Source organism: Phascolarctos cinereus, unplaced genomic scaffold (assembly GCF_003287225.1).
Source record: "Phascolarctos cinereus isolate Bilbo 61053 unplaced genomic scaffold, phaCin_HiC Scaffold_4;HRSCAF=312, whole genome shotgun sequence".
NCBI classification, from domain to species: domain Eukaryota; kingdom Metazoa; phylum Chordata; class Mammalia; order Diprotodontia; family Phascolarctidae; genus Phascolarctos; species Phascolarctos cinereus.
This window is the reverse complement of record NW_027555847.1, coordinates 116,689,880-116,707,266: the sequence shown is the minus strand read 5'-3', so window position 1 is coordinate 116,707,266 and position 17,387 is coordinate 116,689,880. Positions and strand designations below refer to the sequence as shown.

Genomic DNA, 17,387 nt, shown 5'->3' with positions numbered 1-17,387 from the left:
TGTTGTTTTCCTCCCCTACGTTTTTGGGAAACATTGCTAAATAGACTACATAATTCCAGGTGAAATTCCAGAGTTCTGAATGATAAATTTAAGTCTTTATTCTTTGTTACTGAAAATGCTCTGGGGAGTTCTTTAAATGCCATTACTGATAATCTGTTAGGTCATTTTCCAGTTGCTGAAAATATATTCAAAGGTGGTTGGGAAAGTCGGCAAAGCACAAAACTAGACAGTATCCCTAGTTCTGAAAAGGCAGATGTCACTGAGCTGGATAATATCGCAGGCGGTTCATACACTGGAAAAACAAATTGCCTTCAGTGATTTGGATGATGAGCAGAAATGTAAGAAAAAACACACTGGTCATTCCATACATTCTATACAGGTAATAATGGCATGCTTCATATTTGTATAACACTCTAGAACTAAGCCAAGAATTTTTAGTTATGCTATAATTCTGCAATGATTACTTATGTTGCATGTGAACCTGTAAATGAATTTCTTTTCTTCCTTCTTTCTTTCTTTTCTTCCTTCCTTCTCTCTTCTTTCCTTCCCTTCTTTCTCTTTTCCTCCCTCCCTCCCTTCCTTTCTCTCTTTCTTTCTTTCTACATATACATATGGTCAGGTATATCTATATTTATAAAACTATATGTAGTTTTGCATCTGAATATATACACACGTATATGTTATATATGTATGTATGTATAAACTTTTTAAAATACTAAGACACTCTACATCCATTTGACAATAATGATAACTTACATTTATAGAATACTTTACAATTGCTAAGCATTTTATATAGATGATTTCACTTGAGAGACAACATGGTATATCAGAAAGCACATTGGACTTAGAGTCAGGAAAACCTGGTTTCAAATCCTGTCTCTGGTATTTCTGGGCAACTCCCTAAATCTCTGTGAATTTCAGTTTCCTCATCAGTAAAATGAAGATAACAACATCTAGTCTTCCTTTTTTTTTTTTTGGTGAGACAATTGGGGTTAAGTGACTTGCCCAGAGTCATACAGCTAATGAGTGTTATGTGTCTGAGGCTGGATTTGAACTCAGATCCTCCTCACTCCAGGGCTGGTGCTCTATCCACTGCACCACCTAGCTGACCCACAGCATCTACCCTTAAAGGTGGTTATAAATATCAAATTAAATGATATATGTAATGTACTTTGTAAGCTTTAAAGCACTAAATAAACATGAAAAAATATATCTTCTTGATAATATTAATAATACTAGACATACTGTACATATCTTCTCATTTTATCTTCCTGATACTTCTTGCCAAAATTTCTCCTTTATTGAAATGCTACATAGTACCATCCAGCTTCTACCTGCTGCTTTGACACTCCTTTGTGGAAGCAGATGAGGTATTTTATTTTCATTTTGCAAATGAGGCAACTGCAACTCAAACTACATGGTGATACTTGAAACCAGGGCTTCTGAGTTTTGCCACCAAACTATATAGATTTCTGTGATTATATAAATTAGAGTAGATAGATAGATAGATAGACTATACAGATTATGTACCTGTTGTTACAGCTTGTACAGATGACTAACACATAAACAGTATTTTGTATAGACTTCTAAATAATCGTCACTCTGAAGGCCCTTCTGGACTGAGTACAACATTCAGATTCAAAGACTGTGATGTGCTCTGAGGTCAAACACTTTAGAATGCGCCAAAATGAGTCAACTAAATGTGCTTGATAAGGCCAAGTTCTATAGGTAACTACCTCATCAGATGTCAACTTCTAGTGCAATACCAAAAAACTCAAGTAATGTTCAATGTCATGTGGCTGAAAAGGGCTGAAAGAACACTACTTATTGGAGTATTTCCTTTACTGAATAAGCCACACAGTGCTAATAAAACTCATTACAACAAATATTTAGTAAGCTCCTGCTAGGTTCTAACAGACAAACAAAAAACGGAAAGAAAAATATCTCCTGCCCTCAAGGAACTTACATTTTAGCATTCACTTGCCCCATTAAAAGACCCATGGTGAATTGTTTGGGAATTTTGCTCAACCGAAACCCTGTCTACTCTTTATTATTTGTCTATATATTGTTGGGAACAATGTCTTAAGCCCCTATCCCATGCAGGATGGGGTATTAAAACTGTCCCTAAGATTATCTTGGCTCAAGGGACTAAGATTCAGGCTACTGACATGGCTTCCTAGTCACCTGAGTACAAAAAGCCATGAGAAGTTACCTATGGGCCCTGATGCTTCACCATAGATAGCCATGGCAACAGAAAGCCAGGGGTATGTCCAGTTACATCAAAATGATGTCCTCTCTGAATATACTTATTGACATACTATGTTATGTGTAAGCAAACATCCTTTTGTTAACTACTAGATATACTACAAATATCACATCATTCCAATCTTGAACCTAAACTACCAGGGGACTGGCCTGACCAAGGTCTTTCCCACAACAATTCTGAATGCTAATTGTGCTGTGAAGGGGAACTTGAATTCTCAAAGGTTATGCCAGCAGATCCAAAGCTCTGAAAGGCCCTGCCAAGCTGGAAAGGTTGTGAGTAACAGATCACAATGAGTCGTCCAAGGACCAGACTAGGGAAGGTCAGAGAAGCTCATTACCAGAAGATGGCCAGCAGGTGATGAATTTTGAACCACGGTAAACACATTAAACCAAATTCTAAGGTAGGGGGGTGCAGCAGCGTGTGTTGATGGAGAGGCTGCCCATAATGATGAAATCACATATGCATGTGTACAGTTGTATTTTTTATTCCTTGTCCAAAGGATTCTCTAAGTACAGATACCAATTGGCTAGAAATTGAGAACTTAATTCCACCACGACCACCAACATTTTCATAAAAGCATCTGGAAATAACCTTCAGGGACCATCTAATATTTGATGTAGTACAGGGCAGCATGTACCTAGCAACAGATTAAAAGGTAATTGGAGACTACTTAACAAAATAAATAAAATACCATAAAACATGTAAAACATGGATAACATTACATTTTAAAACCAAGTCAATATGTAGCCCACAGGAAATTTCATATATTGATTAGTTGCCCCATTTCTAATTTGGTTTGACACTACTGGTATAGGGAACCAAGGACTATTTAGTAACTCAGTACATCTTTCTCAAGGACAGATGGTTTTTTTTTTAAAAGAAAGAAAAATAAGCTATTCGAACAAGATGAACTTTATGACATTAGCATGCTTCTACCCTAAAAGGCAGCAAAGAAAAACTACTTATAAGCCTAAGACTAACAGAAGAATCAATGAAAAGAAAAATCAAATGAGAAAGACTATGAGAATAAGGAAAAACATGTCAATCCGAGGAAACCTGTCGTAGCAATTCTTTGTCTGATCTAGCCCTCTGTCAAGTTTAGACAACGGACTTGCTACTGAAAACTACTTGATGTAAATTGTTTTTATGCCCTAGGCATTGATCTGGGATCTGGTTACTGAGGTAAAAGATATCATACATCTGGAACAGGAAAATGAAACTCAATAATCCCTTTTGCCCATCCATGAAACTCCTACTAGCTGACTGCAGGACCTTGAGCAAGTCACAGATCATCTCTTATTTTTCCTTGTTTTAAAAAGACGTTGGGGGTTGAGAGTCTTAAGGGTTACTAAAGTGCTTCAGAATAGAGGCATCTACGTGGTTCAGTGGATACAGTTCTGGGTCTGGAGTCAGGAAGACCCAGTTATAAAGTTGGCCTCAGCTAATTATTAGCTGTGTGACCCTGGGCAAGTCACTTAACCTCTGTTTGTCTTAATCCACTGGAGAAGGAAATTGCAAACCATTTTGGTATCTTTGCCAAGAAAACCCCATGGACAGTGTGGTCCATGGGGCAACCAAGAGTTGGACAGAACTAAATAACAACAAGAGCTTCAAAAAGCCTGAGAACAAAATATGGCTACTTGGCAGGCATGATGGACTTTCAGATGCTAGGTTTGAAGCTGAAACTCATAATCAGGATTTTTCTTTCAACTGATTTAAGTTCCTCCCAAATAGTAATGTTAAAAAAAAAGGGACTGATAATTATATCATGGGCTTTTCAAATAAAACATCAAAAGCCTATTTTAAAACCTTTTTCACTAACTCACTGACATAAGGAGACCTTTCCTGGCAAAACCCAGAATGGGAAGTCTTTGGTACCGTACCTTTGCCAAACCAAGTCAAAGACAAGGAGATTTCTTGTAATTAGATATGACATAACTAACTGACATTTATGCTTTACCACAATGACAAAGAAGTGGTATTAGTCACACTTATTTGTTAAGGAATTGAACTCTGAACATTTAAGATCTTCATAAATTGTTAGAGTATCCTTTTGTCTGGATCTTCAAGTTCTCAGAGCAGCCCATATTTCATTTCACGCCCTAATTTCTTTTCTCCCACCCATCAGTATCTAAGTGCTGTGCTGCCTCTCAGAATGAAGGATTAGAGTTCTAAACCAAATGTATTTTTCTCTGATCTTAAAGAGCTAAGCTCCACACATGGATGATAATGACAGAACCCTATTTGTGCTGTTTGTTTTTCATCATTTCAGCAGCCTTCAAACCCCAAACATGATAAGAACAGGGCAACTGATAAACCATCATATTTTATCTGTTTTCTGTCACAGAGGTTGCCAGGCCCTGAGAAATATTTTGTAAATATCTTGTATGAAAGGGAGTGCATAACCCCTCTGTTTGAGGCCAAGTCTAGCATGGTTCAATTCATTTATTACATAACAAAATGCCCAGGCAAAGTAGAAGAGGGGAAGCATTTTCAAATTATGTTCTGCAGGAAGATGGTTTCCATTATCTCCTGAAGCAAAAATCAAGTTTTAAAGTTACCTTCCATGGAGGACAGTGATTCAGTTAATGAGAATCAGACCACTAATGAACTTTCCATTGGTTATGACTTCTTTGGCTCATCTGTATTAAACCAAATTACTGCCAAACTTTATGGTTAAAAAAAAAATCCAATTTCAGTTAGTGATAGACATTCCAGTGTTTACAAGCTGAAAGCCTATGCAAGCCATTAACCAAGCATGCCTACTAGGAAATTGTTATTACTCCAATATTATCATTCATCCAGTTACAACATTTGTTTTCAATTTCTAAAAACATGATTGAGTCAGTCCCATGAGTTGAAATATGCTTAATATCCCGTGATGCGATATAGCAGTAATGTGCAGAAAGAAAATTAAGAGGCATGAGGGGGCTATTTTGCACTAAAATCATCCCATGGATGTGTTTAAAGGTTGGCTTTTCTGATTAATTTGTTGCTGTTCTAATGTTGACCCTTTATTGATATTTCAATGATCTGGCATAGAAAGACAATGTAATTACTGGATTTCACAGATCATTTCATTGGAAGCAAAGATAGTAAAATATGGACCAAAAAAAATCATTGAGGACATTTTGGACATACATCAGAGAATAATTTGATTGGATATTGCAGTTTCAGATATAACAAGATTGGCATTTATGAACTGCAAGTATATAAAACTGAATGAGATAAGGAAAAACTATAAAAAGGACTGGATTTTTATGGGAGAAGTTTATATGATTAATCAGGTGACAACTTCAATAAAGCAGTAAAATGACTCTGTTAAGGGAGTCATTTTGACAATATATACTTTCCATTATTTTATGAGAATGCAGTACAAAAATATGCAAGAGATATGGGACATTTGTACAAAACCATAGGCATTAAATGAAACTGCTGCTGAGGCTAAGAGTCACAAGAGGACTTCAAGCATTTCTGATGTATTCAGTTTGGGTCTTCCTCCATTACCACAGATTATAGCCCTTCAGACCTTGGGGAATGATTTTTGGATCGCTGTGGACCTTGGGGAATGATTTTTGGATTGCTGTGGCCCAAGCTCTTCATTAAGTGGTCGCCCAGAGGCCAGTCTTCTGAGGGATGGATCTCTCCAAACGTAATATAGTCCCTCAGACGATGACATAAATTCTGTCCCTGGAACTTTTCTTAAAGTCTTTCCAGCTTGGAAGGAGTTAACAGAATTTGGGCTTAACTAGGACAACCTTGGACACCCTAGGGCTGGTTTCCAAATAATGAGACACATTGAATCAAATCAACAAGCATTTATCAAATATCTGCTATATTTAAGGCACTGTGCTACATGCTAGGGATACAAAGAAAGGGGGAAAAACAGTGTTCTCATGAAGCTCATAGTCTAATGGGGAAGACGATATGCAAACCACATACAAGATATAAACAGGATAAATTGGAGATAATCTCAGAGGGAAGGCACTAAGATTAATGAAGGCTGGGAATGGCTTCTTATTGAAGATAAGACTTTAGCTTGGACTTGGCAGGGGGAACACCAATGAAACTTCCTGGAGTCAGGAGATAGAGTTCCTTGCTCAAGAAACAGCAAGAAAAACTCATCGCTACATTACAGAGTACACAGAGGGGATTGGATAAGAATAAGAAGACTGGGAAGATAGGAAGGAGCCAGGTTATGAAGGACTTTAAAAGCCAAACAAAGGATTTTATATGCGATCCTGAAGGTAATAGGGAGCTACTGGAGTTTACTGAATGGAGGGGCTTATATGGTCAGACTTTACACTTAAGGAACACCATTTGACAGCTGAGGGGAGGATGGATTGGAGTGGGGAAAGCTTTGACGCAGGCAGATCATTCAGCACGCAATTGTGATAAAGTCCTACACCAGAGTGGTGGAAGTGTCCAAGGAAAGATAGGTGTGTATACTAGAGATTTTACAAAGGTAAAGAAACAACAGCACTTGGCAACTGATTGCATCAGAGTGGGGACTTTCATGGAGGTACATAAGCAGTATCATAGGAAATGCCTAAACATTTCCTATCTAACAGATATCTACATGCAGTTTGGGATTACTAGATGGTGGGTAGGAAATCAAAAGCTAACATCCTCTTGGACACCAATATTGTAGTAATTTTAACAGCTGTCACCTATAAATATCCACTACAACAGAAATAACAGGTTTAGCGAAGCAAATACTCTTGACTGTTTAAAAAAGCAGAGCTAGCAGCTTAAGGCACTTTTGTTCTCAGGGCAAAAAGGCCCATGGGATGGGAATGCCTCTCAAAATGTTGTTAGTTCCCATTCTCTCCTGGGAAGAGATCTTCTGATGCAAGATTTGAGAAAGTATACTTTAAAAATAGGTCATCAACCAAATTTAGTATAGACATGTGATGCACGATCATTCTTTTTTTTTTCCAGGTTTCAGTAAAAGGAAAGTAATGCTTCCTTTTCCCCCCCTTCCCCTAACCTCCTACTAGATGTTTCTCCCAAAGTGAAGTAGGTGATGATGTATATCAGATGCTATTATAGTGCAAGCACTAATGGGAAGGATCTTTACTCGTAGAGACATCAGTGACACTCAACTGGCAGTATTCTCTCTTCTTCAAGGCCACTTTCAGCTCTATGCCCTAAGATCCTGGGAAGGCTCAAAATAGTTTGCTTGTGTTACCAGGCTTTTGAGATGAACCATGCCTTTGCAGGGAGGGATAAGTTTTCCAGGGCCTAGCCTCATGGATTTCAGGGAACTGTAGTCCATATTGATAACATATGTTTTCCTCACCTGTAAAGGAAGGATCCTGAGAAGTGGGGAAGGAATACAGAAGGCAGAAGTACTATGATGGCAGATTGGAGACCAGTGGTTATAAAGGTGGAGAGGGAGAGAGAAATATGCTTGAGCAGGGGTTCTGAATACAGCCTAAGACTGAGAGCGTTGAGATTGCTTGAGAAAGAGACAGCTTGCTTGTTCTGCCTATTAAAACCATTGAGAAGGGATATGGTTGAAATGGATTAGGGCTCAAATCCTCAAAAAGGTAAAGTGCTTAAATCTCCTTTACTCCCTCTACTTGCAGACAGCAGACATTGACTTTAAGGTTTCTCTATTAAGCTGCACATAATTTCTGATTTTCACATTCCCATTAAAGCTGTCTTATTGTTGGACATAAAATCACAATTGGGCATCACTTCTTTGTAACTTGCATATGTTTTTATTTGTGGATGATCAGAGTGGCAAAAGATAAAACCACTGAATGACTTGTGGTACGTAAAGATTGAGACAGAATGGACAAATATCCTCTGTCTGAACCTTAGGCAGGAAGGAATTCTTTTCCTCCATTTCAGATTGGGAACTGCAGAACTAAAATAGAGAATCTTACATTTTAGATTTCATTACTAACTCATAAGCTTTCCAATAGCAGATAAGACTAAGCCATGGAGATTCAGTTTTCTGTTTTATTTTCTCCTAGGCTAAAACCACATATATAGTAGCCATGGAGAGATGTCTTATTTCTTTTCCATTGTTTTTTTCCATCAGATATGTTAAGTGGACTAGGCCAGTAGCTAGAGAGTAGGATTGCCTGGTGGGAGGTAAAAGGTGTGGTTTGGGAAGAATGTACATGCCCATATCCCAAAGGTAGGGACATGCCTTGTATGACAGCCATCTGTGGCTATCTCTTACTAAATTGTTAACTCTCTGAAGGTCACTGAAATATCTTATATATAATTGTACTAATGATATCTAGCAGTCTTACACATCGTAGGTATTCAAGAAACCCCGATTGAATGACTTGAGTAGATGGAGGCCTCAAGTAGATTTGGTGCAGCATCATCTGGACAACTTGACAACAGAAACTGATAGACTTTGTAGTGGGGAGATGAAGAGAAGGAGACAGATACATAGGGATGGAAGGACAGAAGGAGGGAAGAAAAGGAGAAGGATGAGTTGAGGCAAAGGCAACTTTTATAAGCCAAAAACAGAAACTAAACTGGGGGGGGTAATATGAAGCACTGGAATTTAAAATTTCTCCTAATTTTAGACTACTGTATGCAACAAATTAATGACTGTAAGAATGGGGAATGGAAAATAAATAGTATTAATTAAAATAATTAATTAATAAAATTAAAATGATTCAATAAAATTGTGTGAGTATGGGAATGTAGTGGGGGGAGTGGAATGGCATTGCAGCACCTAAGGGGTGGGGTAGGAAGAAGAGGTCTCAGGACACAAAATCTGGATTGGGAATCCATCCCTGCTACTAACTATGGGACCTTAGGTAAGTTCCTTCCCTTCTCTGTGACCAAGTTTCCTCCCACGAAAATGAGTGAGCTGGGCTAGGTGCTCCGTGGGGTCCTTTTCAGTTCTAACAATCTATGAAGGAATCTGTAAATTGGAAAGCAATCTGTAAAAATCCCGGAGGGAGGTCTGAGGTAGTTTTTTTTTAAAGACTGGAAGTTGTTTAGATCAGAAAGCTAAGTCTCCCTCCTTTCTGTATATCCTTGGACTATTCTTTTCTTCCCTGTGGGCCAGGGTGAGAAGAAATAAGAGCCTCGATTGAGCCCTTGGGTGAAGAATGAGAACATGTAAACAAGATGAATATCTCCAAATGCCTTTACCTCACCACAAGGTAACCTCCTTCTAACATTTTATTGTATTCCATTTAATTCAGTTCAACTCAACAAACACTAAATGCCTAATATGTGTAAAGCACTGAGCTAGGTGCTGACGGAAATACCAAGTGGCCTAAAACTGTCCTTCCTGTAAAGAATCTCAAAACCCAGTGTAGAAGATAAGATATATGTAACTCTAATACAATGAACATGTATAAGAAGAGTACAAAGGAGGAAAAAGAATCATTCTTAATGGGGTAGGGGGAATCAAAGGCTAAATGGTGGAGTTGGCATTTCAATAAGGCTTTAAATAATGGATAAAATTTGAACCAGCAGAATTATAGGATGATGGCATCACAGGCATGGGAACTTAATTTAGCAAAGGAACGTCAGAAAACGTTTGGGGTCTGGTTGGGCTGCAACCCAAATGAAAATGGAAAAGGGAATAGAATGAGATAAAGCTGTAAAGGTAGATTGAAGCCAGACTATAATAAGTCTTGATAGCCAAACTAAGAACTTTGGCCTTTATTCAGAAGGCAATGGAAACCATTAAAAGTTTAAAGGTTATTTAAAGGTTTCTGAGGAGACACTTAGGGAAAACTTCCAGGGAAGACTTAAATGAGTTGTGCATTAGGAAAATTGGTGGGAGACTAGAGAGGGAGAAAATGAATAGGAGGATATTTCAATAGTTTAGGCAAAAAAGTTAGGAAAGCCCAAGCTGGGTAATGAGAATAAAAAAGAGTAGACAGACAGGCAATATGTTTTAGCAGTCAAAAAGACAAGATGAGGTAACTGACTACATCTATTGGAAGAGGATTGGGAGAAGGAAAAGACAAAACTAAATCTGCAGGCTTAACCTTGGGTGACTGGAAGAAATAGCTTCCTACATAGTATCTTTGATAAAAGTAAAAAACCATTTTATACTTTACTCAGGCAAACTAAAGTAGAGAGCAAATTGGGGAAATTGAGTTGATAAAAAAATTTAAGACCAAAATACTTAGCAGCCAGGAGAGACCTGGTAGCTATTTTTTTCTTAAATATACACTCTGGATATATTTCCACTAGGAGTCTTTAAACAGAGACAGAAAGACAAACAAATAAAAAAGTCTAAACCTGGCTGACCCTTTATGTTGAAGCTGACCATGGACTCAAAAATCTTCACAAGACTTCATGATCTTGGTATTCTCCCTAATTCATCTGCTAAACATATTCCTCTCATATTTTTTGTAATGTAAAGCTCAGGACAAATTAGAGAGGAAATGAATTTGAATACAGATCACCAAAGGAATCCAGCTACAAAAAGTTTTATACTGAAGATGGATTTTGAAGGACATTTAGTAGGGAACCAGCCACAATCAGTCCCATCTGGTCATGATCACTTGTTGACTTGAATCTAGGAAGGGCCCTGGCGTCTTAACTTATGAGGAGATGAGAAATGTATCAATTTCCAGTGGTATATTCACCTTCAAAAAACCAGATCAACCCTGTCCAAATTTGATTAACCATTGGGCCATATGAACCAGGGCCACTGCAAGGAGTATGAAGCAGGCAGTGATATTTGAAAAGACTCATATAAATAGGCAGAGCAAAGTAAACAGAACAAAAAATATATACATACAAAGATGACAGAAACGTAAACAGAAACAACACAAAAAGAAATCAGAATGCTGATCAATGCAATGGCCTATCTTGATCTCAGAGGACTTGTGATAAAACATATCTCTCACTTCTTTTTAGAGAGTTGGTGGGATACAGTTAGGAAATTGTATACATATTATCATTCACAGTCAATGTATCAGTTTCTTCTACTTAAACATTTAGGAAAACTTCTTTGTTACAACAGAGGTTTCAGTTGGAGGTGAGGGGAAGGATGTTAGGAAATGACTTATTAGAAATTAATTTTTGGAATACATTTAAGTTAATAATAATTTAGTTTACAATTAGGAATATTTTTAAAAATCAGGAATATTTTTTTAAAAAAATCAATACATTTTTTGAAAAAATACAAATGAGGAATCTATATACTTTGAAAGAAGGTTATTGACAATGAAAATGTTATGGCTGGATTGAACACATTAGAGTAAGCCAAGAAATATAGTCATTTGAAGGGACTTGGGATACAATTAAGTTTAAGATACACTAGTACTAACATGAATGGGAGTTACTGATTTTATTTATATCTAAAAGTTCTAGTTGTTTTTTATTAAAACCAAATGGCTCTTCTTCCTTGGGAGTGATCTCCTCCTTTAAATAGACACAAAAAAAGAATACAGTCCATTTAATTCAATTTGATTCAACAAATATTTTTCAAGGCCTATTATATGCCAAATACTATATGCTAGGACCTGGGGATACAAACTCAAAAGTCCCCAATAAAAATGCTTGCTCTCAAAGACCTTACAATCTACTTGGTGAGGGAACACACTTATGTGTATGGGTTTAGGGCAAGATAGTTTAAGGAAGAAGAGGATACTAGAGGGCTCAAGGACAACTTTCCTCTAAAAGGTGGTACCCAAGTGGAGCCCAGAAGAAAGCTAAGTATTCTGAGAAGTGGAAGTGAGAAGGGAGTGCATTCCAGGTATGAAATAAGGCAAAAGCACAGGAGCAGATAAATTGACCTGGTTGGGGTGAGAGTAGGTAGGCTAATCTGGCTGACCATAACATCTTTAGTAGATGAAATTCTTTGAGATTGGAGATTACTTCTTGTATAGCAACTTCCCTACCCCAGGGTCTTGAACAGAAAATATCCTTAATAGATATAACCTTATAACTCATACAATCTGACCCATTTATTTTGCACATGATTAAACAAGGCTAGAGAAGTCAAAGAAACATGGCTTCTTAGGAGAAAGAAGATCTGTGACTGACACCCTACACCTGTCACTTCCAAAGCAGAGTGCTCTGTCCAATGCTGCCTTCCATTTGTTTCCATGTGGTATCCCTTAGTGGGACTGGGAAAGCCATGCATGATATTCTTGCCTAGAATTCCCTGTCTCCATTCTGTTTTAATGTGTAGACTCCTTTCCTGTTCAGAGAAAGAAGAGTCTTTGAGGTCTAATTGCCAGAACACAGCTACACCCAAGCTTTTTTGTTCTTGTTGTTGATTCAGGACTATCACACCAACAGAAAAGTGCATTAGGACTCTACAGGACTTAAGTCATTATGCCATATGAAACTTAGTTGTTTGTAGACAATTATAGGGTCCAATTCTATCATCTGTTCATTGAGGAAACAAAGATATAGTAAGCATTAATTATATTCAATACATTATGCTAGTAATTTTTGGAGGTGGCAGTAGTAGATGAGACACAATATAATTACCGTGTTCCAGAAACTTGTAAGCTACTAAGGGGAATGCAACATTTGCACAAATGATTAGAATGCATGAGAAAGGTATAAGAAGAAAAGAAAAATCTGGTTTAAGTTGTATTTGTGTGTGTATGTGTGGAAATCAAGGAAGTTTTCATGGCAAAGATCAAGGCATTCAAGTTAGGTCTTGAAGAATGGATATGATTTCAATAGGCATTTATATAATGGGAAGTCACTTGCAGATTCAGGGAACAGGATGGGCAAAGGCAAGCCAGTAGGAAATTAAATTGCATCTTGGTGAATAGGGAGTGTTCCAGTTTGGGTTTAACTGATGGTATATAGGAAAGAGAAAAGTGTGATGGAAGACTGGAGAAGTAGTAAGTTTAAAGGCCTGGAGTTTGGATATTCCTGAGTAGTTAATGTTTGGGGGTGAGGAGTTTAGGGATTTCAATAAGTGCTAAGACATGATAAGAACCATGGAGTATTAACTGGAAGGAAATCTGGAAGTGAGGAGCTAGTGAATGAGAAAGAAGGCCTGAACCAGGGTGGCAAGAATGAGGAAGATATGCAGGAAAGAGTCAAAATTGCTTAATTAAAAAAAATATTTCTTTTTTGTGGTAAGACTTTCTTGTTCTCTGACAGCTAAAACTTCAATAAGGAGAAAGGTAAAGGGTGCCTTAAAAAGTATAAAGGTTTCCTTTCCTTTCTTTGCTAAGGGCCAATATTTTAATCTCTAGAGAACTGTAAAATGAATGGAATTATCAGGAAATAAAACTGAGATGCCAGAAGCCCACCTTATAAGTTTCAGTCACGAGAAACAATCACAGAAATGAAAAAATTCGATACCATGTAACAAGAACTAAAAATATTTTTCCAGAGACATAAAGGAAAAATAACTCAAGTGAAAGAACCCAGATTGGAAAGACAATACAAAGATAACAGGATTATTTTTAAGCTTCATTTTATGTCCAGAGGGCACAGAAAAAAAAAATAGCTGGAAAATAAAGCGTTTTCATGCTGATTACTTTAGATGAAAATACACCCTGTTCAAAAAGGCAGCCAACATTTAAAAAAGTTGCCAAGTTGATGCAATGTGTCCCAGTACACTTTTTGTCCATGAATAGCTGGGAAAATCATGTAGGTACATCTGGGAAAACTCACTGATACCTCTGTCCAGATCTCTATTAGGTTATAAAAATATTTTCATATTTCCTGCAGATGCCTAGATTCCTTTCTTCACTAGTAATTTTCATTCAGAATTCATTTTGGACAGCTGTTGCTTCTGATAGAACCTAACTGCCCTTTTACCAGACTCAGCTGCAAGCAGTCAGATTTCCTTTCCTTTCTAGACATATAAACACCGGCAGGAGAAGAAAAAAAACACTCAAAACAACTAATTAATTAAATTCGTGTGGACAAAATGACTCATTGCAAGGTCTGATCAAATAATATATCTAAATGCAACAGGTCAAAGGAAATTACAGCAGTTGGAGTTCACTATAATCAATATAAATATATGGAAATAATCATAAGCATTAAAATATGTAGATGGTGAGTGGCATCTGAAAATTTATACTTTTATTAAAGGAAATGATAAATGATTATCTTCAGGTAATTGGCAAGGCATTTAATATGCTAAAAGATCATTAGCCTCATAGGGAACTATTTATCAGAAATTACATTATGCACAAAGCCACAAAAACCTTCCAAACCTCCCAAGACAAGAAATGTAGTCAAATCCGGGAAGGAATGGCTTTTGCTGCTTGGATACTGTATTTTTGAAGGAATGTGGCTTGGGGAACAAACTTACTCTTTCACTCAAAATGCTCTCACAGCTGGATGAAATGTTGCCCCTCACTTCACTTCACCAGAGGGAGGAATGCTTGTCTGGAAAAATCACAGATGCGCTTTCAAAAGGATCTTTTCAAAGGTACCATAACATCGTAGCAGCTCCCTGAGAGGTTCGAGAACAGCTTGGCAATTTTATTCTGTCAAATGCCTCACCACTCACCCCCCCTAAATTCTGGGCCAATTTTGGGACCTCTGGCAGTCTTCCTCAGTAGACTGGAACCATTGGGGTAGCGCCAGCACTCCTCCAAAGAGGGTTAAAACAGAAGACTGAATGCATCTGAGAGTTCTGTGTGTGTGTGTGTGTGTGTGTGTGTGTGTGTGTGTGTGTGTGTGTGTGTGAGAGAGAGAGAGAGAGAGAGAGAGAGACAGAGAGACAGAGAGACAGAGAGAGCGAGCACTGAATCTAAAAGAATCAATAGCTTGGGTTATTTCCATCAGCCTGCCTCTGAAATTGAGGGGATGAGCAAACCAGATGAGTAAGACACTGTTCGGTAAGGAACCCATTTAAGGAAAATGAACTTTTTTCTTAACACCAGGGCATTAAATTGACTTCCTTTTCTGGAGCATTAAATGGTTCCTTTAAAGACTTAATTTAACTCACATTGGGGAGGAGGAGCTATGAATGGGATATGTTTATTTCCCTAGTTCTCCACAGGAATGTAGGAGTTGTATTTCTAGTAATATTGTCATTATTGCTAATTAGAAGGGAAATCCTGGAGCCAACACTTACAAAGTGTGATAGTTTAACTTATAAACACTTATAATTAAAGTTATTATTAGGCTTACTAAAAGGACAAATAAACAATTAGGAAACATTCCCCTATTAAGGTCAGCTGACATTCAAGTATCAGTTGTATCGATAAAGACATGTTTCTTTGTGTTATTTTAAACACATCATTCAACGTTCACTAAATTGCCTACAATGTGCAAAGCTGTGATGGGTATCATAGGAGAATCAAAGATTACTAAAATGTTCCTGCCCTCAGGGAAGCTAAATTTCTTCTAACAGAAAAATATGCTGTCTTCCAGTAGATTGCAGACTTCTCTAGAAGAGGGACAATTTTTTTGTCCTTTTGTTTGTAACTGATCTCCCTGCCTTCAGTCTCCCCCTTCTCTAATTCATCTTCTGAAAGGTTGCAAAAGCAATATTCCAATGGTGTAGCTCTAACCTGTCATTCCCCTCCTCAAAAATCTCAAGATTCAAATCTCCCTTTGCTTCTAGGATAAAATAAAATCCCCAAATTCTCAGCGTGGCACGTGAGGGCCCCTACAATCTGGCTTCTACCTCTATTTCCAGTAAATTTCATATTCTTCCCTTTTACACATCGTCCATTCCAGACAAAACAACCTGCTAACAGCTTCTGGGACAAAGCATTCCAGTCCTGTTTCCCACATGTCTAGAATCTGCTCCCTCTCAGCTTCCTTCAAAGCACAGCTCAGCTACCCCCTGCTATAAAAGACTTCCTGTTCTCTACCCCAGCCCTATTAATGCCCTCTCCTTCTAACTATTACTTTGTAGGTACTTCTGTGCATTTGCTTTATGTTCCTCACCCCCTTAGAATATAAACTCCTTGAAGTTTGGGATTGTCTCCTAGTAGATGCCCAGTACTAAGTAAAGTGCCTAGCACATATTGAATTCCACTTTAATGTAGTGATAGTGTCTCTAATTTCATGGATGGTCATCAAATGACATGGCACACCAAATCTAAAACAGCCTTCTGCATTATGCACATTTCACAAAAATAGATTTAGGTCTTGTCTGCCCAAGGACCTGGGTTTCACTGATTGAACAGAATTGACTTGAGTTATGCAGCAGAAAATATCCTGGAATCTGAGGTGCGGGAAACTGGATTCAAAGCCTTGCTCCTTACTACATGTGTGATCTTGGGCAAGTCCCCTCACTGTGACTTTCCACTGGCTGTCCTTCATCTCTGGAATGCTCTCTTTCATTTTCTGCCTCCTTGGTTTATCTCCTTCATGTCTCAGCCAAAATCTCAGCTCTGAAAGACTTTCTTAGGCCCCCTCAATGCTAGTGACTTCCCTATGAGATTACCTACAAGTTATCCTCTATATATCTCATGTATGGACAGTTTTGTGAGGTCCTTGAGAGCAGAGACAGTTTTTGTTTCTATCCTCCGCTCTTAGCATAGTGCCTTGCACACGGCAAGCACTTAACGAGTACCTGCTGACAAGATTTGACTTGAGCTGGGTCTCAGCTTTTCTCATTTGTAAATGAAGGTGTTAGAGCAGATCATCTCAAAGGCTTCCCATGGCTCTGAATCTTAGGATACTTTGAGCAAAGTGAGTGCTACTTTGATAGTGTTGGGGAAGAAGTTTCTTACATTGAATGCACTTTTTGGTTACACAAAAGGTCAACTATTAGGATATATGCAATTCAACTGGCATAGGGCTGTCATGGTATGCTACTTTTTTCTGTGTGGTTAACAGGGAGAGATGTGAAACTACCACATTTCCTTTTCCATTTCTTCTTATCATCACAGAATAGTATAATTGGCAGAATTATTTCTGCATTTAATATAGAAGCATGTAATTTTAGAGATAGAAAAACAATCTATTCCAAACTGGTCTTTTTACACCTTAGAAAACGGTCAGGCATTTAGTGATGGAGCAGAGGCTAGAACATGGCCTCATTTCATTGTTTTCTGCATTTTAAAATGCTGCTTTCTCCAGCTTCTGAATTTCTTTAGGATGTGACGCCGACCTGAACTCATTTGGCATTATGCATAAAATAGTACCTTGTGTTATGATATGCACATATGTCAATGGCCTATCTTCCAAGCTAGGTTGTCAATCCCTTAATGACAGCATCTAGAGT

General features: G+C 37.8%; 1 protein-coding gene across 1 annotated transcript in view; it reads right to left on the bottom strand.

Moving 5' to 3' along the window:
• The window catches only part of PTPRD (protein tyrosine phosphatase receptor type D), a 616,472-nt gene that overhangs the window by 21,724 nt on the left and 577,361 nt on the right, over window positions 1–17,387 (bottom strand).